The 26,749-nt window shown below is 38.1% G+C and overlaps 1 protein-coding gene and 1 long non-coding RNA gene across 8 annotated transcripts in view; one reads left to right on the forward strand and one right to left on the reverse strand.

Moving 5' to 3' along the window:
- LOC109094668 (histone-lysine N-methyltransferase PRDM16-like) overlaps positions 1-26,749 on the forward strand; it is a 207,043-nt gene that overhangs the window by 16,317 nt on the left and 163,977 nt on the right. The window lies entirely within an intron of this gene.
- On the reverse strand, positions 3,947-13,259 carry LOC122145962. 2 transcript variants are annotated; one of them, XR_006160694.1, is made up of 4 exons: positions 13,063-13,259; positions 12,223-12,327; positions 4,417-4,489; positions 3,947-4,335 (listed from the first exon to the last, which is right to left on the reverse strand). It is a non-coding gene; the product is annotated as an uncharacterized LOC122145962 (long non-coding RNA). The 2 variants fall into 2 exon arrangements; XR_006160695.1 differs by lacking the exon at positions 4,417-4,489.

Consider the following 26,749-nt stretch of genomic DNA (forward strand, 5'->3'; position numbering starts at 1 on the left):
GCCTCTCGGGTATGATAGAATTTGAGTGCTCACACATATGAGCTCATCGCTCTACTGGTGGGCCACAACTGCAAAATGTTAACTGTCATCAGGATAATTTAAGTATTTGTAAGTTGTTTCCTTTGCACCAAACTGAGAGATCTCTCACATTACCTTTTAGCCTCATCACACACTTTTGTCTGGAACAAAGTCGTCTGCTGTCCAATCGACCATTCAATGCCAATATTCCTTCTTGAAGTACCAATAATGCGATTCATGCCAAATGTCTTTTCCCTCCCCAAAATGCTTTGCGGCATCCACAAAAGCTTGATTCAATTAAAACGTAGGGTTGTTCTCAGATCTCAAGTCCGTTTTCAATTGAAGGAGGTCATGCTTCGTGTTCCTCATTGTCTTGACAGACTTTTTGAACTAATCAGATCTGGGGGGTCACAACTGGTTTTGTTTCAGGTCTTCAATTGTACACACGTACCCCCACCCTGCCTTAAATTGGATTTTCAGTCAAGTCGGTGTCCGATAGCATCCAGTGTCCGCTTTGAAGTGGAGGAACTTTCTGTCGCCTCAAGCCAGAGCACCTTATCTGTTGCAATGGAGGACTATTGTTTCAATCAGCCAGACATTGTTAATTACCCTTTTCATTGGAGTGAAGAGGCAGGTAAAGGTAAAGGCAAATCCAATTTCGCTACACTTGCATTTGACCTGGGACACAAGCCCCAGGCCAGTGGTCTTGAATTACAGGACCTCTGGAAAGTTCCCTGAATTTCAACACACAGAGAGAAAAGTGTGAATATAGTCAAGGAGACATATTCTAAAGAGTTTAAAGTGCTTTTAAAGACAATAAATTGTTGAGAAATGATTGGACGGGCAGGCTGAGGATGTTTCTCCGGGAGTTCAAGGAGCGAAAGTAGTTGCGTACAGGACAGGGAGTCCGTCTGAAAGGGGCTATTCTTCCTCCCGTGAGCACATCAGCTTATACAGCTGTTGAAGCAACGAGAGCAATTATTACCCGTTTACCGCTGTTGATTTGTGAGGGCTTTCTCTGGGGCTCTGTGGAATGCCCTTTTTTCTCCAGGGTTTGTTTTTGGGGGTTTCTCAGCTCACAGCTTTCAAAGAAGGATTTTCCTAATTGTTTGATAGCATCTGTCTTTCTATGCCCCTGAGTGGAAACAGCTAGCTTTATGCTAACGTGTCTTTGAGGAGAACAGGGCTGCTTTTAGAGACTTTGTAGGGTCGATTTCCACAGCGCTGTCAAATTAATAAAAAATATGAACATTCGTAAAGGTGAAGTGTAAAGTAGAAGCAAATTCAGTTGTAGCCAAAACACACTGGTTCAACTTCTTTTGTGTGTTGTGTATTGGCAATATTTTGACATTGTCCTTTAAGAGGTGGTTTGTTGTTTGTGGTCGAGGGGTCACTTTAGTTGTTTGGCTTGAGGTGATGAGACGGGCTTTAGTGACATTGGGGAGGGGGTGCAGAGGTAATGGGCTTTACTAAAGGTGGTGGAAGGCGACTGAAGGGCAGAGAGATATTTCCCTAGTGTGTGAGAGTGTGTTTCTGACCTAGCCATACTTTAGGGACAAAACTGCTGCAAAATGTCCCCAGAAGTAAGCCAAATCTGACAAAAACCTCTTTTTGATAATGTTTCTGATATTGTTTAGAAAATTTGTGTGTGTGTGTGTGTGTGTGTGTGTGTGTGTGTGTGTGTGTGTGTGTGTGTGTGTGTGTGTGGAACTAGCGCTTTGGTCTTTCTTCTCGTTCAACTCTCACCCAAATTAAAGCTCAGCAGGTATCTGGCCAGCTCTTAAACCCACATCTCACCCTCCTTTTATCTGCTTCTTCAAGCGCTTTGTTTCCCCTTAGCCTGACTTTTCAGGGAAAATCCTTATATTTGTGGCTTGTGTTGACAGCACACTGGTGCTGAAATGTAGATTTTGAACATGACCCTTACCCCGTTCGACACAGCGTTGTTTATTCACATCTTCTGAACTGCTTGTTTGTTCCAAACCTCTCGTCCAGGAGAACGGACGATCTCAGCCTAAACGTACCCCACTACCGCATCTGTCATTTGCTTATTTCAGGCGCTCTTTTAATGAGCCGCTAGATCGTTTTCACATCCACATCCATATAAGGGATTATGGCTCATTTGAGTTCTGTAGACGCAAATGAAGAATAAACAAATCGATAGCATCCAGTCACAATACCTTTCTGAAGCATGCAAAACTCATTTCCAGCTCGCCCAAATATCCCCACTTTTCTGTCTGCAGGACGCCCAGAATAGAGATGCTATCTGATCTGAGTTCAGAAATGAAACATGTCATAGCAAATTATGAGCATGTTTTTTGAATTACCTACTCTTGGGCTGGCCTGAAATCACTGCGTTTCAAGGCGGGTATTGTGTCGAGAGACCAAGAGGAGTGAGACAGACAGACAAAGATCAAGATACAGAGAGAGAGAGAGAGAGAGAGAGAGAGAGAGAGAGAGAGAGAGAGTCAAAAAGGACAGGCTAAGGGAGAGAGAGAGAGAAACAGAGTGTGTGTTTGCTCTGGAACAAATAATATCACTAGGGCTGACTCATGCACTGCACAAATGAGAAATGATGAGAAGAAGCCCAAGTCATTCCTTTTTGGCTAAGTTTGGAGCATCATTTACTGAAACTGGCCTGGACCTCTGTGCAATAATAACCACATCCTCCAAGCATCTTCAGCAAGGCCTGTTTTTATAGCTGGGAAAGATGGGCACGGGCTTGTTAAGACCTAGACTGGTTCAGACAGAGAGGCCAAAGGGGAGCAGTGCCACAGAAAGAGTCAATCTGATAAAAATGTGCTTTGCGCACCAGAGAGATGACTAGCGCAGCTAAAAGAGTCCGATCTTGTAGATGGTTATGAAACAGATTTAAAAAAAAGGATGTTGTCAAACATAGTGGAAAATAGACACACCGTAAGTGCAGGAAAAACAAGGGGAAAACCAAAATCATTTTAATAAAAAAACAAACAAAAAAAAAAAAACAAACAAAACAAAAAAGAAATTCAAAGACAAATTTTATATGTGATAAGCATTGCAAAATTGCAGTAAAAATGTCGAAGGAAAGAAAAAAAGAAAGAAAATCCCCCATCCCAACCCCCCCCCCAACCAAAATATAATTTTGGTAACATTTCATTTTACAGCTTCCTTGTTACACGTTACATGTATTAACTATAGTAATAGCAGTATAATTACACTGTAATAAGGACACCTTAAAATAAAGTGTATCTATAAATTCTTATTTCTTTCTTCTGATGTGCTGAAATATCATCAAATCACCAAAAATATATAATTCTCTACTTCTATAGTAACAACAACTAAGTTTTTTTTTTCTTCTTTTTTTTTCAGTGATGAAATCACAATCAAATCACCAAAAATATATAATTCTCTACTTCTATAGTAACCTGGTGCTTTAAATAAACCAGAAACCAATATACTAATCTGAAGAAAATACAACTGTGTATCAACAATACACTCATATCAAGAGTGAAGAAAAGAAAATAATTTTTTTTTTTTTTTAAATAAGTTCCTTGCTGAATCTATAAAGAACCTTTATTTTGTAGGGGTATGCCTGCATAATGCTGATTAATATTTAAATTAATATGAATTTAACATTAATTCCAAAGACATTTTACAAATTCATGCATTTAATAACATATTTGTTCTAAAAAAAAAAAAAAAAAAAAAAACTTTAATGAAAATTGCAAAGCATTGTGGGATTGTTTTTCCTGTGAAGAATTCATGTGATATGACCTTTGAAGTTGTGAATTTGGTCAAAAGACTCACTGCGTGTTTTAGCCTCACCATCAACACGGTAGCCACAGTTTTCAATTTTAATTGAACTGAATTTCAATTTAATAAGATGATCTGCACCTCAAATATTTGCAAATAAATACCTTTGGAAAACATATTTAACCAGTGTCACAAATCCAAATGTACAATGCCGTTTTCTCAGAGCAGTTTTAAATGGGAAAAGACCCAACAGAGATACAGCTGCCAAGTGCCGAGGCAAATATTTATTTTACCAAATTACATGAAGTCGCCTCTTTTTCTAGAACGTGCCCCAAAATAGCATCTCAACATACACAAAGTGCCCATGATGCTCCAGAGCAGCAGAGCTCCTTGCAGGCAAACGGTTGGGAGGCATACTCAACTCTGACGGAGATATCCATCTGGGGTTTGTCAAGTTAGACATCTGCCCACGTCTTTTTCTCTTCTGTAATTATAGGAATATTTATTTTCCTTCAATTCACTCAGGGAAGACGGCACATCATGTGGCTTGGGTTTTGCGGACTTTGTGAAGGACCAGGAAATGGCCTGTCCGAGAAGAGAAGATTTGTGAGTCTCATTTTTTGGAATTGACAAACAAAAGAGAGAAATAAAGGACGAGAGGTTTACTCTGATTTGATTTTGCAACGAGAATTTGCAGTTCTGCTGCATGTGCATGTATTCGACCTGAGGAAATAGGAAGCTGAAAGAAACGAGAAGAACATCATTTTATTTGCGTGTTGAAATGTTAAGTCTCTGTATCTCATCACATTTGTTTGTTTTAAGCTGATCACGGCGTTTGCATCTAAACACTTCATCCCTTTGGGGTGAAGATAAATAGCAAAATCTATACATTCACTTATCCATAATCTCTACCTTTATTTATTCAGCTGGTCTCTGATCAATATCAGTCAATGGCTGAGATCAGGCTTTTCCATATTGATTATGCATATATTCCATCAGATTGGTGAAGCATTTAATGTAGAGTTATTATGTAAAGAGTAATTCATGGCAAGGCCCAGTCAAAGATAAATCATAACATAAATAGAACAGTTTAATTTCCTTTGGTGGATTTGGTTAACCTTGAAATGCTTATTTGCACTGATGGTTGCTGCCCACCAAACGGCATGAGAGAGACATCACTTCCATAAAACTCTGTGTAGACCAATACATGTCTAGTGCACCCTTCAAGACATTGTGATGCAGCATTTCGAACTTACATGTGATGTATTACCGATTGTATAGCTTGGCCAATTGGGTCGTTTATACAAGGATGACTTAATATCTTAATCTTAATATCTTAGTATTAATGACTTAATACTTCCATTGCCCAACTTTTGGAAGATGACCTATATGGACACAAAATGGCAATGCTACTTTAAGTAATTTTCATTTTGTGTGGAGTCTTGGATTTCCACAAGATTCTAAGCTACATGTCTGATTTTAAATGCCTAGGAGTCTCAACTTGGGTTCCGATTTAAACTGCATGTCTTGAGAATAACTTTATAACAATTATTACATTAATAATTCTCTCTCTCTCTCTCTCTCTCTCTCTCTCTCTCTTTTAATCAATGCAACATCAACTGATATACAAAATACAAGCCACAGAAACACCAACATCACTGATCAGATTGTGGTTGCATGACACAGTAATATGACACAGAGTAGAAGGGAATATATGAAGATAAATTAATGGATATAAACACTTGACCATATCAATAAAAAAGATTTGCTGTATGCAGATTTTGCTATGCCATGGTATCAGGCATGACCACTTTATTAGTCTGTGTGCACTACAACTAGAGACTTGATGTGAGGATCCGAGACTTGCTTTTGACTTGCTCCTGCATCTGCATGCTATTGCACTTATTCAAGTGGAAAGTTGGAAATTCTGGCTTCAGTGCTAATTATGGTGTCTTTTACAGACCCATTTGATGTTCTGTATTCTGTGTTCTTATTGCCATCATTCACGCCTTCCTCCATCCTTACAGTTTCCTCGCTTCTCTTCACTCGCCTTCCTTCGTCTCCGACTATGATAGTGTCCTCTGACATGCTCCGGCATACGAACATCCCAAGCAGTGAATGAACTTGGCACACAAAACTTTTTTCTTCTCTCCTCTCATCCTCTCTTTCTGTCTCATTTGCTTGCTCGCTTGCTCGCTCGCTCTCTTCCCATCCTTGCCACCATTTCCATTCTCCTCACAAATGCAGACGATTCACAGAAAACAAGAGATAATGGCCAGTGTCCAATCGGCCAGAGCTAATCAGCGTGCATCGTGGGAAAAGCCCAGGATGAGGGGCGAAAACAGCCCATTGTCTGGAGGAGATTAAAGTCCCGAAAAGACGGCATTGTCTGACGAGGGGATAAATCTTCCTGCTGTCACTCAAACCTGAATTAAATTCTCCTTCGCCTCTAAAAGAGGCTTATCTCTGCTCAATAGCTTGTTGCGCTACAAGCCCAAAGGAATGTATTTGGTGAACTTGTGTTGCTGACACCTTATGAAGAAAAAAAAAATAAAGAAAAAAAGGAGCAATGGGCAAAGAGCAAATCAGGGTGTTGTGGAGCTCGGGGACTTGAAAGAGGATGTGCATTTGGGCAAACCGGGATCACAATAGCCTCGGGAGGGGCGGTTGATTGACTGTCCCAGGACCTTTGAAAGCAAGCAATAGTCATTCCTTCCTCCTATTCCCCTGACCCTCTCCCTATCCGATGCCAAGCGGCATTTGGACGCGCGTCACACGCCGGAAAAGAGATCTGTCTATGGCACCGTTGGATTGTAAAGCAGTGGCAACTTATGAAAAGCCCATGGCCGCATCACTTTATCTGTCCTCCAGCGAACGCCCTCGCCAAATTCAGTTCCTTCTCACCAACCCTTTATCTGCTCTCCAGTGGGTATCCCCGCCAAAAACTGATCCCTTACACCAGGGCCCTGTGAGGATCTTCATGTTCTGTGTGCATTTAAAACAGACCTTGTAAAAGCTGCAAAAGAAAGAAAGTGAAAGAGAAAGAGACATGGAAAAAGGAACTTCTGTGGACACTGCCGCTCTCTGAATAGAGAAAGTGGGTGTCCCATTTTTCAGCAAGTCCTTTCTGTGTACTAAAGGAGGAGAGTAAGGATAGATATTGATGATTCATACAGGAACAAAACAAGAAAGCACACAGAGCAGAGAGTGAGTCTTTTCTTTACCACCCGCTGTCTGCTCCCTAAACAGGATTTTCCGCTTGCTGTTTTTGCAACTCGCAGTTGTTGTTTATGCCCTCTTTTAATTCCCTTGTTTCGCAGTCCTGGGGCCACGCTCTCGCCATCTCTGGCCCGTCTGGAGTTGGCTCCTTAACAAGCAAGGCTTACACCTGCTTACAGGATTAAATTAATTAGCACGAAACCGAGATGGTGGGGGGATAGAAGGAAGAAATATCACAATGAGGCAACTAGGCCATTGTTGCCCAGTCATGGCATCCTCTAGAGCGGATCCTGGCTCCGTTGTTTTTGTGGTGAGCGGAAGTTACACCAGGAGGATACAAAAGGAGCAGGCTGATTTGTTTGGGTGTTGGGGCCTGAGGGTAGAAGGATCTGTCAAGGTGATGTTTGACTGGCCTTATTCAGTGATGACCGGGGCTCCACGAGAAGCTTGTGCTCTAAAGCCATGGAAACGCATTCACTATTCATTGGGTCTCTCTTGAAAATAACAGTTCTCCGTAGCACCTTGGGTTCAGCAGAACCCTATTCTAAGAACTGCATAGGATTCTTGAGCTGACTATGGTTATTTGGAGACAAAAAGCTATTAGCTATGTTTCCATCCTCCTATTTTTATGCCCATTTTGGGGTATTGCATAAAAAATGCTGAATGGAAATGCCAAGATGCATATAAAAACATAAGCGCTCAACTGAGTCAAAACATGTGCATGAACTAGGATGGAAACACATTTACTCAATCAATTCCTCAATGCACATCAAAAAAATTCATGTGACTTTGCACGATGGGACAGCATAACTGGACTAACCAGCGAACTGATCTCGTTGTACATCATTGAAAATGTTGTTTTGGTCATTTTGAAATGGTTGAGCCAAAGTCTGCCGTCAAAGTGGTTTGGTATAATTACCACCCAGAACTGTCTTACATGATTGTGTTCCCAAACAGCAGGCATTTGCATCCGAAAGCAAGATAACATGACCTTGATTATTAAAGTATTTTTATTATATATGAAAAATGACCCACAGTGGCTTTTCCTACTCCTGCTGCATGACCTTTTTATTGGCAATATTAGGTGCTAGTTTATTAGAAAGTGACAATTTTTTTTCTCTTTGTCTCCCTGGATGGAATTCACAAATGTTTTATGCAAACATAGCATAGAAATGAATGATTCTTCAGATCGAACAGCTTATTGGTTTGAATTATCGTTCACCACCAGAGAAGGTTCTTTAAGGCGACAGAGAACCTAAATGATTCTCCTATGGCATCATAGGAACTTATTTAGCAACTTATCTCAATTCTTTTTCAAATCTGCATGATTTTCTTCTGTGGAAGAGCATACAGTAACCATGCTCTATCAAAATCCTAAAACATCTCAGTGCGCTGGCTACAACAACATCTCCATGTGTGGGTGTATGTTTAGTTTGTTGCTCCAAACGACATCTGATAGCAACGAGATGACCTCTGTCTTTTTTGATGTGGGTGGTTTAATCTAGATATTTAAGGTTACTCCTTATTTGGTGGGCTGACTTTTATTTAACAGGATTATTTCTAAGTCAGGACAGGTAACCCCAGCTTCGTTAGAGGAAATTCCTCCTCCGTGAGGTATTGAAGCCCCTTTGGCAAGTGTCTGCCCTCATCTGTCTCTCTTTCCCAAGGATGTCAGAAGAGCAGTGGAGGAACACAGGACAGAATACCCAAATCCATCTTACTAAGTGCTTGCAGATGTGTGAACTGTGTCCTTGCCATGTTTTTAGGCACTACCTCAACACTCCTTCGACTTTCTACTGACCACAACGACAAGGAGAGAGAAAGAAAGAGAGAGAGAAAAAAAGCCAAAAACAAAACAAGTAGTTCTCAACCCAGCATAGCATGCTATTTATATCCTGGTCATTCATTTGTTTTTGAGATGATATTTGCTAAAATACCAAGGAAAAAAAAATACAAGGTTTTCTTTTTTTTTGTTTTCTTTACTCATTCTAGTTCATTTTCTTTAGGGGTGGAGAGGTCTGTAAGATAGTTAAGGTCATGCCCTCATTTTTCACTTGATTTTTAGGGTCATTTGATTCTTAAGACAGCTGATCCTTCCTAAAAAGACATCTACTTGGATATTGTGCATGGAAGAAAGAGAAGAAAGAAAGAGAGTTTCTCAAACAGAAGCCTGGAACAGAACCACTTGACCTGCCACCCCAGCTATTTTATTACTGAATAGATTAAGACGCCCATACCTTCAAAAGTATGATCTATTTTGGTCTTGACTACTTCCAGATAAGCATTCAGGAGGTAATTTGAGAGTTATATGAATGGTTTAGCCTGACACCAGACAAGTCCACCATTCAATTGAGCTTTGAACCAAATGACAAAAAACTGATTCTTAGCGTTATGTCTAAATTTTGACATTGTCCGCTATTGTAGAATCAAATCCAGGGTAATCTATAGGCGTTGGTTAGGCTTCATGAAAAAGCTTTGCTTATAAGTAGGCTGACGCAAAATATAGCTGGAAAAATGTGATAAAATGTATTTAAAGCTGCACTTTTACTGGCAGTGAAAGCATTATCAAACAGAAAAACATGGAATGGACAGGGATTTGTAAAGTTTCTGAATGGAATGGTGTTCCAATTTCAGATCGTTCTCCATGTGGTTCTACTTATAACCTGACACTACTATTTTTTGCTATGAAATATTTATGATTTTTTTGGATGGAGTAGGGGATATTTGAGTGGCTCAGCATTCAGTTGCGAAACTACAGATTCTCATTTTGTGAAGTAGAACCCAGAACACCTAGCTTCATTTTTTTTTTTTTTTTTTAAACCATCATCCTCCGACATTTGTGGGTTGGATACACACATCGTGGGCTCTGGTAAGTGGCAGGAACTCTCTGGTTCAATCCCTTTCTTATGACAGTGATTAGAGCCATGCAGACAATGAACAGTCTGAGCCTGAGATTCCAGTGCTAACCTTCTAGCTTCTCAGAGAAGTCTCAGTAAGGCTTAGCACATTCTTAACTGGCCTTGAATATGCACACTCCAAAATTACATGTAGATATACTGACTTGCGTTCATGTTGTTTGGTGCATTATGCTTTGTGATATATAGAACATTACTGCCAGGGTGTGTGTTTGTGTGTGTGTGTGTGTGTGAATGCTAGCAGCTGTGAGTCACTTTGGCCTTCAACAACATTACAACTGTCCTGAAGATACAAGGGGGATCGGTTTACGCACTCACTTACTCTCACTCTCACTGCACAAACATCATATGATATAAAGCTACTACCGCCAATGTTTTATGATGCTATAATTGCAATGTACCCTTTAAGCATGCCCTACGCCTCACCGACTAAATCAACCTGACATGCGATACTCCTCCTCGCAAAGAAGGAAGTGTTAACTCAACTGGAGGGTTGGTTTGTCCAGTTAGGATGAGAAGAAAAAAGAGTGAAAAGGTGGGAGAATTGGGATAACAGGACTAGTCACAGCAACCCTGATCCTGTCAGGTATTCACACTATTGTCAGCACGTATAACGGCTTTCCATCCGTCATCCCCGTGGTCAGACGCCTAATCTGTTCTTTCAGTGTGCTCCGAAAAGCCCCCGGCAACACGCCGATTCTCCATTCACCCTCCCCTGCCGAATGCAATCACCGGACAACCCCGCAATAATGCGCTCCCTTTGAAAAACAAAATAAAGGTGGTCGCCTCGTTGCGGTTAGTCCCGGCGAGATAAATCATGCACTCCAAATTAACTTCCATTCAAAGTGCTGGAAAAGAATAGGCATCCGTGGACAGACGGGCTGCTCTGAGAACATGATGATTCGACTTGATAAAATGTCGAGGCGGATAATTTGAGGGCTCTGATTAAGATCTTATCGGCCCGGGAAGTTAATAGAAAAGAGTTAATCAAAAAAGCCGCGCAGGGTTCTGCCGAGTATCTGCGGGAGAGATCCCGCTTAAATTGGCTTCACTGGGGTCCTCTCAGTTCTTGCCCTCACATAGAGGTTGACATGTCCAAAGGTTAGTTATCCCACCAGGCTCACTAATGCTCAAAAACAAAACCGATTTTAAAGATTGCGTGGAAGACACGATTACAAGCCAAACAGGTAATCTCACTTTTTATTGCGTAAAAATTGAAAGACAGTACAACATTTATTTTATGAAAATTTTAACCTTTAAATTTAATGCAATTTTGTTTATGCCATTTAATTACATTGAAAAAAAAATTATAAAATAAATCATCAAAAAAATATATATATACTGGTTTTACAAGAAAATATATTTCAGTCTCTACCTCAAAATTTCACATTTAATTCAGTGCTACTTGCCATTTCTTTGTGATAAATTTACTAGCAATTTCTGAGTGATTTTTCTTTTTTTCTCAGTGTACAGTACCTAAACAGTTGTCCATTATTGTGGGTTTATATGCCAAATTTACTTTGATGAGGACAGATTATCTATCCAATTTGTTGTGTAACAAGTCAGTTTGTCTAAGCTGTCATCTTGGTAAAATGGGCAGTTTTTTATTATTTGATTAGATTTTTTGATTCAATTCGATTTGCAAAGCTCCTGCTGAAATACTGAAATCTCCAAAACAGTTTCAGTTTGTCAGTTTTACTTTTACATTTGCCATCTTCAACATAATTGTTTTTCCATTCATCTATGAGCTGTCCATCTTCTCCATTGCTGTCTTAAAATTGTCCAGTGTTGGATATAAAAGTGCAGAAAATCTGGGATTTATAATTTGGATATGATCCTTTGACCTTAAATGTAAGCCATAGTGTATTTCTGAAGCCTCATTTATGTTACATTAACTATGGCTTCTAGCCTGAAAAAGGTCTGTTGAGCCTCTTATGTTTATATATTTATACATTAATTGAATTGATACACCAACCGTAAGGGTGATTTTCACATCTATCTGTTGGGTTAAAAATAAACAAACCTGTCAATCTTTGATCAGATGTGTAGGGGGAAAACTCACATGCTTCTTTGGCTGGGAAAAGCTGACAGATAAGCAAAAGGTGCATCTCATTTTATCGACCCAAGGACGCACATTATCCACTCAAAGTAAAATTAGTTCACCAAAAAAAAAAAAACCTCACATTGAGCTGACCTTTGCCTTCGAAAAACAAAGAGCTTAGAGTGCTCTTGTGCAACTGTAATCGGTACAGACATAGCAGTGGATTTTTTTTCCATTTTCCCAAATGCAGATTTAGAGCGTCTCTGCTACATGCTGACACCTGTCAGAATGGCCTACCTTCTCAAACTCAGGGTGGGGAGATGTGAGGAGATCATGGAGATGATCTTTTGTCATGTTTGCTCCCAGTTAGGTGGTGGTAAGCAGAGGTAGAGCAAATAACAGCTAAACAAACAGAAGAAGACAGTGCTGTGTGATAAATGATGAAGACCTGTGCGAACAAAATAACTCAAGCAAGATCAAAAGATGTTTATCGTCTTCATGTAGAAGAAGAATTCATACCACTGTTGCAGAAGCTATAAATTATGAGTCACTTGTAATATGGCAGGCTACACAGGCTACAGTTTTAAAGTAATCAATTAAATTTTTTTTAATCATTATAATTTAGAATTTTTTCACAAAAACAAGGAATTTTGTATGGAGCCCCGCACATGACATGCAAGAAAAAATAAATAAATTGTGCGCACGATTGACTATTTCGTTCCCTTGATTTATAAATTGTGCGCAAGTTTTGCTAATTCGTTCCCTTTGAATTGCTAAATCGTGCATACAATTTATAAATCGAGAGAACAAAATTAGTAAATTGTGTGCACGATTTAGCAAAAGAGGAGGGAAACAAATTAGCAAATCGAGGGAACGAAATAGTAATCGTGTGCACGTTTTAGTACATCGAGGGAACAGATTAGTAAATCGTGCACACAATTTATTTAATTTATCTTGCATGTCATGTGTGGGGCTCCGTAATTTTGAACTGATTTACATTAAATAAAACTAAAAGCTACAATGCATCTTAATTTATATAAAAGTCACAGTTATAATAATAAACTTCAGCATTCAACTTAATATCCTGCTTTAAAAATGAAGACCTAAAATCTCTTTTCATCTCTGTGAACAACTGACCTTTCATCTCCACTTCAAGATATTCACCCAGTGAACTCTGTGCTGCAAAGTTGCACGCTTGCAATGTAGACGTTGACTTCTTTTTTGTTGCTCATGTAGATAGACAGGTGAAATTATATTATTTCAGATTATTAGTAGTTTATACAATTAGATTGCTTAGGGAAGCACCACTATTACTGTTGCTTAAATCAGGGGTCCTCAACCCCGAACCCCAACACCAACCAAACACACCTGCACAGCTCCAACCCTAATCAAACACACCTGAACAAGCTCATCAAGGTCTTCAGGATTACTACAAAGTTGCATGTAGGTGTGTTTAATCCAGGTTGGAGCTAAAGTCTGCAGGAAAGTGGATCTCGAGATCCAGAGTTGAGGACACCTGCCTTATGTGTTGGGTTAGTGCTTTGAACAAGAGGGCCAAGCTTTTGCTAGTTAGCATAGACCTGTTAATACACCATCCAGCTGCAAACAGCATCAGTTTTCACTGATGACCAAGGATTCAAAATGCTGTATTGTCAAGGGACAAGTAAACTTTAACGGATGTCCCGTGGTCAGGGAGTAGGGAGCAACGAACACTGTGTAGGGACCATGTCAATCGGAACACAGTTCATGCGTGGAGCGCTCTTCCAACGAGCTGGTGATCTGAATCAGGTGTGTTAAATAAGAGAGACATGGAAAATATGCAGAGCGGTGGTACTGGAGCACTGGAATTGAGAACCACTGACTTAGAAACTGCATAGCAACACACTAAAAACACACTAAACCTTGTTATTAGTGGTTGATTGATATGAATTTTCGATGGCTGATGCTGATATACGACAAAAATAAAGCTGATATACAACATAAAACACAAATAAGTTAAAACACACAAAATAGACAAAAGACAAAAAAAAAAAAAAAACAAAAAATAACAAAAAAATAAAATAAAAATAAAATAAATAAATAAAAATGTCCTTGATACTGTATATCAACTTGGCATTATATATCTTGACCACTAATTATTATATAATTACATGCATGCACATTTTTTTTTTTTTGAATTACAGAAAACCTGGAATTACATGGAATGGATGGAGGGATTTAAGAGGAACCATACAAATACATAAAGCATAGGTTATTTTTTTGTCCCACTTGGCCAAGTTAATGTTTTCACTTGAAAATACCCTTGTGTGTGTGTGTGTGTGTGTGTGTGTGTGTGTGTGTGTGTGTGTGTGTGTGTGTGTGTGTGTGTGTGTTGTGAGTACAGTGATAGAGCTTGGATGCAGAGTGTTTGACAGAAGTGAATTAATTGGGCGCCCTCAGATCATTTGTCTTTATTGCGAAAGCTAATTGGAACAGAAGCAGGTGTTAATGTGAGCAGCACAGTGACTGAAGACTGAAGCTCCAATGCAGGCCTGTAATGGAACCCTGTTAGTGAACTTAAACATGTTTTAATTAGATTTCATTCTGAAACTAAACCAAACATTACTCAATAGACTCAAGAAAGTGTGTGTGTGTGTGTTGGTAAATTCACAAACCAATTCTGTGTATTTTAAAACATTTTGGACGACCCTACACTTTAAAGTCAATTTAAGTCATGTGAATTGAATTTGATTATCTTTAAAGAAAATCATTATGCTATTTTTTTTATAAGATAAACAATAAGCATGTATGTATGTGTATATATATATATATACAGTTTGTATGTATGTATGTGTATATATATATATATATATATATATATATATAGATATACACACACACACACACACACACACACAGATCAAACAATACATGCTAAACTTAAAGACTTCAAGTCAACATGACATCAAAACTGACCCTATCTACTTCCTGTTCTTATTTTGCATAATTTACTTGGCTGTGAACATCTTATGCATTGATTTTAAGAGAAGGAATGGCATAACCTGTACTGTACGAGTAACAATTTCAGCATGTGTTACCACTTTTTGAGTTGTTCTTTGTTTACATCATGTTCAACATTTCGATGTTGTATACGTTGCTCTGATAAGGCGTCTCATGGTTCGGAGTGAGGCTGAACAGGCGTTTGTGTATCTGGAGGACCGATCCTCTGGCTTGGTTAGCGTTCAGAAGCTTGGTTCCTTGCAATGTGATGTCAGCAAGTTTTAATGGCCAACACGTTTTACCAATTATACCACGTAGGGATGAGAGTGGAAAGTCACTGTTGTTTTGATGTGGTGTTTACTTGTAGGAGAGCTGTGTTAGCATAGCCGTGTTGGTGTGTGGTCTGTGTACTGCTCGCCTCAGTGCAGAAGCTCACCTGAGGCATTCAGGTGTGTGTGTGTGTGAGAGAGAGAGAGCGAGAGAGAGTGTGTGATGCATTGTAAACCAAAAGGAGGAAGACTAGTTGCATTGCACAACGTACCTTTGTTTCTTGTGTTTCCTGTGAGGCTTAACGGACTGCATATTTTAGCTATAATGTTGCTTGATGTCGGTTTAAAAAGTCAGCTGACCTGGCATAGTCATATGCTTGTGTATTTTAGGTTGTTTTTGGCCTTTTACTTTTGATCAGTTGTGTTTACTAAGGCAACATCGCTGTTACTATTGCTCGTAATTTTGATAAGAGCCCTAAGTATTAAACATAACGTTCTGGTATTGTTCCAAACTGAGACAATTTTGGTGTAATTTTTTTTATATTTTAAGCTCAGCTTAATTTAAGAATTCACCCTGAACCTACAATGGCCTTGTTTGGATTTATACTGGTAGTTTTTAACTACACAATTGTAACCGCATTTAATACCATACAAACTGATTGCACAGACTACTTACTGTATGTATCGGCTGGAATTCACTCGCAAAGAAAACGTATGCAGAAATACAAACATAAAACAAGACCACAAAACCCAAAAGCCTAGCTATAACCAGCCTAGCTAGGTCTTTGGGGCATTTGTTAGCTGGTTAGACCATCCGGTTTACCCACAAAACCAGCTGAAAATCAGCCTGGCCTTGCTAAATTAGCTAAGACCTGCAAACCACCCAAAAAAAGATTTGCTTATGGGCTTCTGTTTTAATGTTGTAAGTTTTCCAACATATTTCAGCGTTTAACAGTGTGAATTTGAGGTGAAAACAATCGGTGCTATTGTGAGTTTCTGAGGTGTGTGTTTCAGGGAGTTGAGTGCTGAGAGATGTAATGTTTAGAAATTATGCTCCTCGTTGTTCCTTGTTAAATCAATGCTTTAGCCTGAAGCAAAGTCCAAACAAATTACTTTCCACACACTGTCATCACATCCTCAGCTGTCCGACTGTCATCCACCGGGATGGAGGAGTGTGTGAACACTGTGGCCCCACGGACCTCTTGACACAGGGTCCAATCACCACACACACACAGGCCGCTCTCGGGCCGTCTCTGAAGCATTACTGAGGGTCTTGCGCTAATGGTTGCCATGTGCAGTTTTACCAGCGCTTAAGGCGCCGCCCATCTCTAGCTCTATGCTCTCATACACTTCCAAAAACATTACCACATAATACCTTAATGCCTTTTATGTCTGTGCGGGGGTTTGAGGAAAAGGTAAAACAGGAGGTAAATATGTTTGTTCAGGCCGTGCAGGAAAACTGCCTTATTGTTTTCCAGCTTCACTTTTCTTTTTCATCCCCTTGTCCACCCTCGTTCACCCAGCACCCCTTTCTTTCTCCTCCGTTTTTTTGCAGGCTGTTAAAAGCAGTGAGGCCTGTTGGCCGGCCCGCCGCTCAGACTTGGAGTGCAGTCAGTCTGCGTGGAGGAGAAAACTGCAAATTAGACTTTAACACGAAAAGGAACCAGAGATTTCATATTTTGTTTGGATAACACCTAAGCACTGATATCTTCCATCCAACTGGCTAGCCTCTGCCAGCTCTGATAAGTGAGAGATTTGTGCTCTTTTTAAAGGCCTTATTGCATTCTAATGAAAAAAAAAATGCATTGTGACCTCATTACCTAGCAACCTAGCAACTAGTGTTCATTTTGTCAGCTATTTTTAATTTAGTCTTATTCTTAGTCTTAGTCCTGTGTCAAATGTAACTTTTAGTTTTTATCATAATTCGTCAACTTGTCCTGTTTTAGTTTTAGTCACGTTTTAGTCGACTAAATGTCTGAGAATTTTAGTCTAGTTTTAGTCAGTGGAAACATACAAATTTTCATCATATTTTCATCTTACTGTATAATGGTTAAAACAGTGCCGTTCCTAGACTTCTGGGGGCCCTATGCAAAACTTTGTCAGGGGGTGGGGGGCAGTGGGCGGTGGAGTGGGGCATGAGTGGTTATAAACGAATGCATGAACGCATTTGTCCGTGTTTCACTCAGTCTCAATCACACTCGTGGAAAGCACTTGAGAAACAGTGTCTCTTCTGCGGCTCGGTACGCTTTCAACTCGTTTTTTTAGTCTCAAGTAAGACTGTACGACATTCACATTACATAATTTGACTTATTTTTACCTAGAAAGGGTCGACAGCGCATCACATTAAATTAAATCATCATTCATGTTTTCATAACCACTGGCAAAATTCAAAAACGAAACTAAAATGAAATCACCTTTGAGAGCAAGGAGGGCCCCTGGTGTTTCGGGGGCCCTACGCAGCTTGCGTATTTTGCGTATAGGGAGGGTCAGCTCTGGGTTAAAATGATGAAAAAAAATATATTATTTTGCTCAATTTTAATTGCAATGGTTGATGTAATTTGGGGAATGTATTTTTACAATTCATCAGAAGTTGCTCTTTCACCTATAAGCACAAATCAGTCATATGCATGGTTTATCTGACCTCGTCTAATGTTAGTGTACAGATTTATAACAGGATATCAATTAGAGGCAAAATAAAAACCAAAGACTTCAGATATACACTCGCCCTGTCTATGTTATGAAAACTGGTGTAACAAACACCTACTCATAAATAATATTACACAAAAATTCCTATAATAGTAATTCCGATAATTCCAAATTGCATTGTATTGTACAGCAGTCTGAAATGTTTTGGCTCCACTTAAAAAAAAAAAAAAAAAGGTTTTGGTAAAGTTTTTGCTCTTTTAACAACATTTTAATCCATTCTTCTTCAGACAATAATACATCATCATTCATTCTCACTCATTCATTAATTAACTAACTAACTACCCACTCAAACAAAAAAATCAAAAAAAATCTTGTTGACGAACATTTTTCGTCATAGTTTTCGTTAACAAAATTAACACATTCATGTTATAAAATGAATAGTTTGGACTAAAGTCACACTGAATGAGTCACACTCGAAGCTGCTGTAAAATGCAAATAAACATTCAGTTTACTATTTATTCTTGTTCAGTCAATTTCAGTTATATTTAAACATTTAAAAACTGAAAATTATATAACAGACAAACATGTTTCACATTCTTTTGGCACTAAATCAGCCTAAAACTTTTACTTTTTCATAACATTTTGAAGTATTAAAGTCATTCAGCTTTTGCATGCTGTTGTGATATGCATATTGCGATTTGTACATTTGTATATTATGCAATATTTTGTAATATTTTGCACATTTAAAGAATTATCAATATATTGTGCATCCATAGAATAGTTTTGTTTAGCTAATTATTCAAAATACATCTAACTGTTACCATTAAAGCAATTTTTGTTTTGTTCTTAGACACAGTGTGATGTGAATCATTTCATTTTAATTTATATTTCAACGCTGAAATCAACAAGCAATTGTTAAAGTAAAAAACATTATTGTGTCAGGCACATGCAGGATGGCAACAGCATACAACTTAAACATTTTATGTGTTAGCATGAAACCATGAAAAGAGAAAAAAGATAACCACTAGGTGCTTTAAGCAAAATGCATTTTACAAACCGAATGAGAAAAAAAAATGATTCTCTGTCGACATTGACATTAAAACTGAACATAACCAGTAAAATTGTTTTGATTTCCTTTAATATAACAATCGTTTAATTACTTTAGTTGCATTTGACCAGCATACAAACTCTGACACTGGAGATGCATCAATGGATCTCTGTATGCTCACTTGACTGTTTTTTTTTCAGCTGACGACTTTGCTCAAATCAACACAAGTCAGATGTTTTAGAAAAATAACATGTTATCAGATAATGTTATAAATGCAAACAGCAGTGATCTTATGTATAAAAAAAAAGAAAGAAAGAAAGGGGACAATACAGGTATTTTCTCTGGCCAAGACACACCATGAGGGTGTTTTTAAAGGAAGTTCACTGCCAACAGTGCACCTTCAGATACTGCCGTCAGATGGAATCAATGGAAAGGAAATAGTCTCTTATGAAAAGCGGGCGAGATCTTCCTCTCGGCTCTGTGAGGCGGCCTTGTTCTGGTTCTGTTAAAACACTGACTACCTACGAATATCTGTCTTACAAACAGTTGATCGGTGGAAAATTTCAAAGATGAAAGTGAAACGAGACTGACAGAAGTCTTATTCTTTGCAGGAATATTAAAATCATTCATTGCCATAATGCTTTTGAAAGCAAATGACCTGAACTCTTGTTTAGAACATAAAAGGGCAACTTCTGGGAACTTCTTCTTCCCATTAATAATCCAAATTTGTGCATATTTTAAACAAAGTGAGTTTACTCATAACTATGCTGCTATGCAGGTGCTATGTGTTTGCCTACTGGCTTGATTTAAAACACTGCACCCCTATATTATATATATATATATTCATGGGTCTGTCATTCAATAAAAGACTATGGTATTTTTTCAAGTCAAGTCAAGTCAAGTCAAGTCACCTTTATTTATATAGTGCTTTTAATAATACAGATTGTGTCAAAGCAACTGTACAGCATTAATTAGGAAAATAGTGTGTCAATAGTGTGTCAATAATGCAAAACTTTGCGTGTTGAATTAACAGCACACTTCGAAATAGACTGCTGCAGCCAAACCACATTATTCTGTTTTAATCACAGAAAAAACGATTAGCGATGGACTAGTTATCACATTGTGTTAGCTTATGTGAGAGCAAGAAAAGACAAACTTTCGCTGAGCCACTGAGAGAGGATATTTATATCGCTTAGAAGGCCCTTTGAATGTGCCACAGTGAGGGCAGTAATTGTGTAGACCTGTTAGAGTTGATTACTAATTTGGAAACTGACAATAGAGTGCCGATTACCCGGCACTTAAACACAATTAGTGAGAGCCGATAGGAGTCAATACCAATACCGAAGGCCTGGAGAGTTAGTCAATAACTGACCCTTGCTTTGTAACGTGCTGTTCCTGGCTTTTATATGCACCACAGTTTATGTATATGTAATACCAACTATACTTTCCTAAAATATGTACAGTATATGCACTGAAACAAAATGGTGTAGAAACAATTTTCACTTGGAAATTGCTTGTAAATTTAACAATTACAAACACATACAAAACTTCTGCACTTTGAAGCATTTTTAACCAGGGATACAACAATATGACAAATGTTTTGGCTGTCAGAGTTCTTCAGTGTCTAACAATTTTAGAGAAACAGCAAGTAACATGGAATTAAACATTACATTTTAAAGCAGAAAAACTGAAATAGCATTTTCTTGTAAAACGTGCTTCATTGATCTTTGTTTTATTTGCAACTTAAACAACTAATTATCTACAGTGTGTATCGATGGGATAATATATATATATATATATATATATATTATATATATATATATTATATTATATATCTATATATATGTGTGTGTGTGTGTGTGTGGTGTGTGTGGTGTGTGTGTGTGTGTATTACAGTGCATTTCACACAATGAACTGAATAGATTTCTGTTCTGTGCTAAAATATATGTATTTATTTAGTTAAAAATAGTGTGAGTTTTGTTACAAAATATCATGTTAAATATTATTTTAGATATTAGAATCTTTCGCTCATAATTTTGTTTAATTAATTAAAATGCACTGAAGTTTTGTTACAAAATATCATGTTAAATATTATTTTAGATATTAGAATCTTTCGCTCATGTCACCGTGCTTTAAATAACATATGGGGAGCCATTTTTTTGTTACAGTATGTGACAAGAAACCATAAAACAAGAAATTATATCACAAAGAGCGACCAACTTAGACCATAATGACAATGTATTGAGTTTAGTAAATCTCAAATCAATATGTTATAATTTTTTAGGATATGGAATGATTGGTTCTATGTTAAAGATAATAAAAATATTAGTAAGGTATTTTAAATATCAGCTATGCTCAAAACAGATTTCTGTTAACACCAGTTTGCTCAATAAAATAAAACACATGCAGGCACAGAGTCACTCCCTCTTCCCAAAATGCTCAGAATGTAAACAAAAAAGAGTGTGAGATGAACAGGTCCATTTTTGTTCTAAATGTAGATAACTTTTGGATGTAAGAACTCCTGTTTGTGTTTTGTGTCGGAGACTAATGTGTGGATGCATGGCAATCGGCTTTTGTGGGAATTAACAGCCCTTAATTACACCTTAATGGAGAGTGGAGAGCTTGATCATGTTTTCAGGCCTTCAAAAGGCTCGTCTGCAGTCTGATTGGACATTGATCTTTATGTGGCGTCTGTAATTTAGCACACAGACACTAAGTGCCGATCTCAAATTATTTGTTGTTCTCTCGACGAGCAGGAGCCGCCAATTTACCCCTCATCATTAGGGTTGTTTATCAGCATTTGTAATTAAGATGCTAAACAGTGTTTGCATGACACTAGCATCTTCATTTTCTGCATTGTTCAGGAGAGCGAGAGAGGGTGAAATAGCTGGTGTGTGGGGGGGGGGGGGGGGGGGGGGGGGGGGGGGTGGGGGGGGGGGGGGGGATGTGGTTGCTGATTTTCTTGGCATCGCTGTCAGGATTTTGATACATTAGCATGGCACAAGTGAGTTTAAAATAGCCAGAATACTTTTTATGTAGCATCACTGAAGTGGCAGAATGTTTTTTTTTTCCTAGTCCAAACCATGATGCAGAAGAAAGAGAATGTCTGGGAATGTCTCGTGCCAAATTCCCAAGTCAAGAAATCTGGCTGCTATTAATAGAATTGTGAGTGATTATTTTTGAAGCAGAGCGGAATGATATCATTGCTTCGTTTAGATCATTATTTAAGGAGCTCATGATGTTCTATCACGTTTCCTGAATTACTCCAAACATTATTATCACCTCTTTATTAGATCATTGTTATTTATTGTTTTGACTTAACCTTTATACAGTCACTCAATTAACAGCAATATCCATGGATTGTGTTAAATGTAAACCATTGCAGAAAGTATTCTGTGAAGTAGCAGATTATGTTTAAATTTGATGATCAAATGTTTTTCATGTTTTATAACATTGTAATTACATGGTAATAACTGTGATACAGTGTAATAACAGACTTTAGGGAAGCTTTTTCTATTTCTGCCCTTTCTAAATAAGCAAACAGAGGCCAAAGCTGACAATTTGTAACATCTAAGCATTGACTTTATATCACAGGTGTTGTAATAACACTATAGCCTCTGACATTATCCAAATGTTGCTCCATTTTCTCCAAAGTACATCTATCCCACCGCTGTTCTCACCTCTATATTCACCTTCTCTCCTCCACCTCTGATGGAAATCAGCCTCCTCCGCCCAGCGTGAGCTCAGATGGATGCAGAGGGTCTGGATCAATACCAAAGGTCATTCTGCTAAAACGCCTTTGGCTCCACAAGTCTGAAATGTCAGTAGTGAAATATGTGTCGGTGGCCTGAACCGGACAGCTCTACCTAGTCGCTCAGATTGTTTTGTTGGTGCCGTCGTCCACATTAAGGTTGACGGAGCAGTAAACCAGCAGGTATCTAAAACACACCGGCTTGCTTTTCCATTACAGAGTGAAATGATGGGATGATTTTAGTGAAGATGTGGAATTGGTTGTGTACTAGTGGATGGAGACCATGCCAATGAGAGAGATCCCAAATCTTTGAATGTTCAAAGCCAAGGCTCAGAGCATGTGAGTGTGTGTAGCTGATTTGTTAAGTGCAGTGTGTGTGTTTCCAAGGTAAATCTGCCCAGAAGATGGATGCCTGTTGCGTGTGGCTTTTGATGGAGAGAGGCAGCTGGGTGTGTGAAGAAGTGTAGAGAGCAGAGGCGGTCCAGGCCGCTGCTGTCCCCTATTCACTGGCTCTCGTTAAAGGTCCTCACCCGCTGCTTCCAATCAGACGCTCTTTGTAGCTCTCGCTCTGTGCCAACGCACCCGGCTTACAACTCACCGACTCTGGCACATCTGTGTCTGCAGGGAGGGAGAGAGAGCTGGGGATGAGTGGTGGTGGGCGGCAGAGCAGCGTGGATGGATGGATGGATGGATGCGGTATGAAGAGTTTGTAAGAAGCCATAGGAAAGAACAGGCACAAATGAGATCTCTTTAATGTCGATTGTGACTCCAAGAAAAGAATGAGATCGAAAGCACATGGAGACTTTCTAAGATATTTTTCTTGGGAAAAGAGACCCCCAATAATTTCATTCTGTATGTGTCTCTTTTAGAGTTTCAAAAAAGATCTCAACAGTGTCTCAAATTGTGCTCAGATTGGATTTCAGTCAGCAATAAAAAAATCTCTCTATTCTTTTCTATTCTATTCTATTCTATTCTATTCTATTCTATTCTATTCAAAATTTTAAATAATTTGTTCTTAGTTTAGGAATTCTAGAAGCAAAATCTGTGAGTGAAAGTCAATTAAGTTTATGAAAGAGCAAAATTTTGTTCTGGCAAATTTGTGGCAAAATTGTGTGAATTTGTACAATGTGATTCTGTATGATTTACTTATGTTTATAGGTGAACCCTCGTGCTTACAATTTTGTTTTTTCTTCTAAAGTTCTAAGTTGCATATTTGCTATATATGAATCACCTACAAAATTCATACAAAATCACCACTCTGTTTTTTGTGAGATTGATTTAGAATTGAATGTCCAAAGAAGCTTTTAGCTAAACTTGAGAAACACAAAAAAATAACTTCACACATAAGAAAATTAATTAATAAATAATAAAAAGAACCTTTATTTATAAGACTGTTGCAAATAGAGAATATTGGACTATGTTAATTCTAACTAACTTGACCAAACAAAAAAAAAATCAAAAAAAATCTTTGTAAATAAATTCATTCACCTTCATGCGACATTCACGGATGCTTGGGTTCCTATTGAAAAGACTGGATTTCTCCTGCAAAAAATTGTTAAACAAGGGTAAAAATAACTACTTTGAGTGTAATAAAGTGATAAGTAAAGCAATAGTTTGGTCTTTCCATGTCCTCACAAACTTAATTTAGGGTAGTATTCTTTGAGAACATTCAAAAAATAAGCGCAAAACTTCATTACTGAGTGTAGTGAACACAGCAATAAATTAAACATTATTATTTATAAAATAAATAGTTTGATTCTTGGAATAACAGGTCTTGTTTTGTGTCTGGGGTTATGTTTGGTCCTGGTCCTACCCTATGCAGCAATTGTGATTCTCAAAACACATCTTCATTTTATTCAAATGTAACATTTCCTTCAGTTACGTGCCCACAGTCTGTTGACTTTGATTACAATAGTTTGAATTGTTAAAGACATGCGTCATGAGGTCAGTGCCAATGTGTGGCATACAGAGGATTAGACGTGTAATTCTGTAAAATTTTCACATGTGACTTTCTTATGAACTCTCTCATGGATTTGTGCGGCTGATAAAGTATCTTTGCCAGAGGAGCGCTTTAAGCTCGCCATATATTTTATTAGACAGGCTTGTCAAAACAGACACCACATTGGGCAAACAGTGGGCAGCTCAGAGCACAACTCGGTCAAGGCCTCGAGCATCGGCATAAAGGTCACAGTCTCACCAGGTTCCCAAGTTTGTGCAATATCATCATCGTTTACTGTCTCATTGAACCTTGTCCCTCAAAAGCACGTCCAGGTGTTCAACGCCCCATCTTCTTTACAGCTTGACTGCTCTGAGAGGCGGAGCGCGGCTCAGGTTAATTTCCTGTAACCCAAACTCCAAAGAGAGGGGGGAAAGGAGAATTAGTATGTACTTGCACAGAACGTACAGGCTATTGTCGAAAGTGGTGTCTTGTGTCTTGATCCCATTACAAAGGTAAATAAGAGGAGCTGAAAACTGTAATTCAAGTGTTCCCATCTCAGTTCATGCCGATGTCATGTGCTTCCCCTCTCTATTCAAGCTTGTATTGTATGTAATTATGTGATTAGTCAGGCTCTTATAACTTGTGTAGAAGTGCCAGAGTTGGTTGGTGCATAATGCCTGATGAAGTTTCACCTGGACATTGTCCATTAGAAAAATACTCTAGACTGGCTTCCTTAAGTGAATGGAAGTGCTCATCAGTTTATGAATGTCTGATTGGATGAGACTTATTTGAAGCCATAACATAGTCAATATACACATCAGTTGAATTCCAAGCTGAAATATCTACAACATCACTTACATTTAAACTAAAGAATTGTTTACGGTGTTTGTATTATTAAAAAATGCAATTATTTCTTAAACATTGGTCTTTTATCATGCTGCTGTTGCCGAGTCAGTCAAGACTAAAGTGATCAAAAGTTTGGGGTCAGTTAGATGTATTTTATTATTATTTTTTAAACAAAAGGTATTTGTTGATTTTGCTGATCATTTTATATTAATAATAATAATAACAACAATAAAAGTAATATTTTAGTTTAGAGACCAATTCTCATTATTAACTAGTTGCTTATTAGAATGCATATTACTAGAATATTAACTGTTTATTAGTATTTATAGAACACATGTAATGCCTTATTCTGCATGATCAGAATATTAAATTTTATCTTAATATTTAATAATATTATATTTTTTAATAAAACTGGTCCCCAAACTAAAGTGTGAAAAATAAAATAAAATAAAATAAAATAAAATAAAATAAAATAAAATAAAATAAAATAAAATCATGTTCCTTTGAACTGATATTTCATAAAATAAACCCAAAATATGTATATATCATGTGACACTGAGTAATGGCTTATAAAAAAAAAAAAAAAAAAATAAAAATCAGCATGTACTATAATAATGATAATAATAATAATAATAATTAATAGTTATTAATAAATTTGGTCCCTCTTTATATTAAGTGGCCTTAAATACTATGTACTTTCATTTAGATTAAATTGGAATTATTGTGTACAATACATCTTTTTGTGTGTGTGTGCATGTAATTACATCTGTAATTCATTTCTGTAATTACATTTATAATTACACAGTTGAACCATTCCTTACACCTTAACCCACCCTTAAAACTACCCATGTTTGTTTTGGATGTTAGGATGCTGTAGTGGAGCGTCCCTCCAAAAAAATGATTTGTAACTCACATGTATTATTCAATCAGTTGGTTCTGGCATGCTGGATGTTGGGCTTTCGGAGGGTGATAAATATGATACAATGTGATAATTTTGCATACCCACAATCCTCTCTGTGTTGTGCACATCGGAGGCCCACCCTGACCTAATTAAATGCTGGCTGGATAACAGTCAAGTCATAAGCACAGCTACATGGGCTTTTAACAAAAGCTCAAACTTTAACTTAAAGAGATTAGACAACTTTTGCAAGATATTAGCTGTTCAAAAATGAGAAAAATGTCCCTAAGCCTCTTGAGCGTGAGGGGGTTGTGTGCAAACAGGGGCTCTTTTGTTCCCGCGGAGGGGCCGAGCAGTGCCGGGCAGGGGCCTGGCTCCGAGTCAACTGTGTGCGGGACCGGGCAACACTGCTGATCCCTGCCCCTGTAAAACCCAATCAGCTCCGGGA

The sequence above is a fragment of the Cyprinus carpio genome, chromosome A8 (genome assembly GCF_018340385.1).
Source record: "Cyprinus carpio isolate SPL01 chromosome A8, ASM1834038v1, whole genome shotgun sequence".
Taxonomy (NCBI): Eukaryota; Metazoa; Chordata; class Actinopteri; order Cypriniformes; family Cyprinidae; genus Cyprinus; species Cyprinus carpio.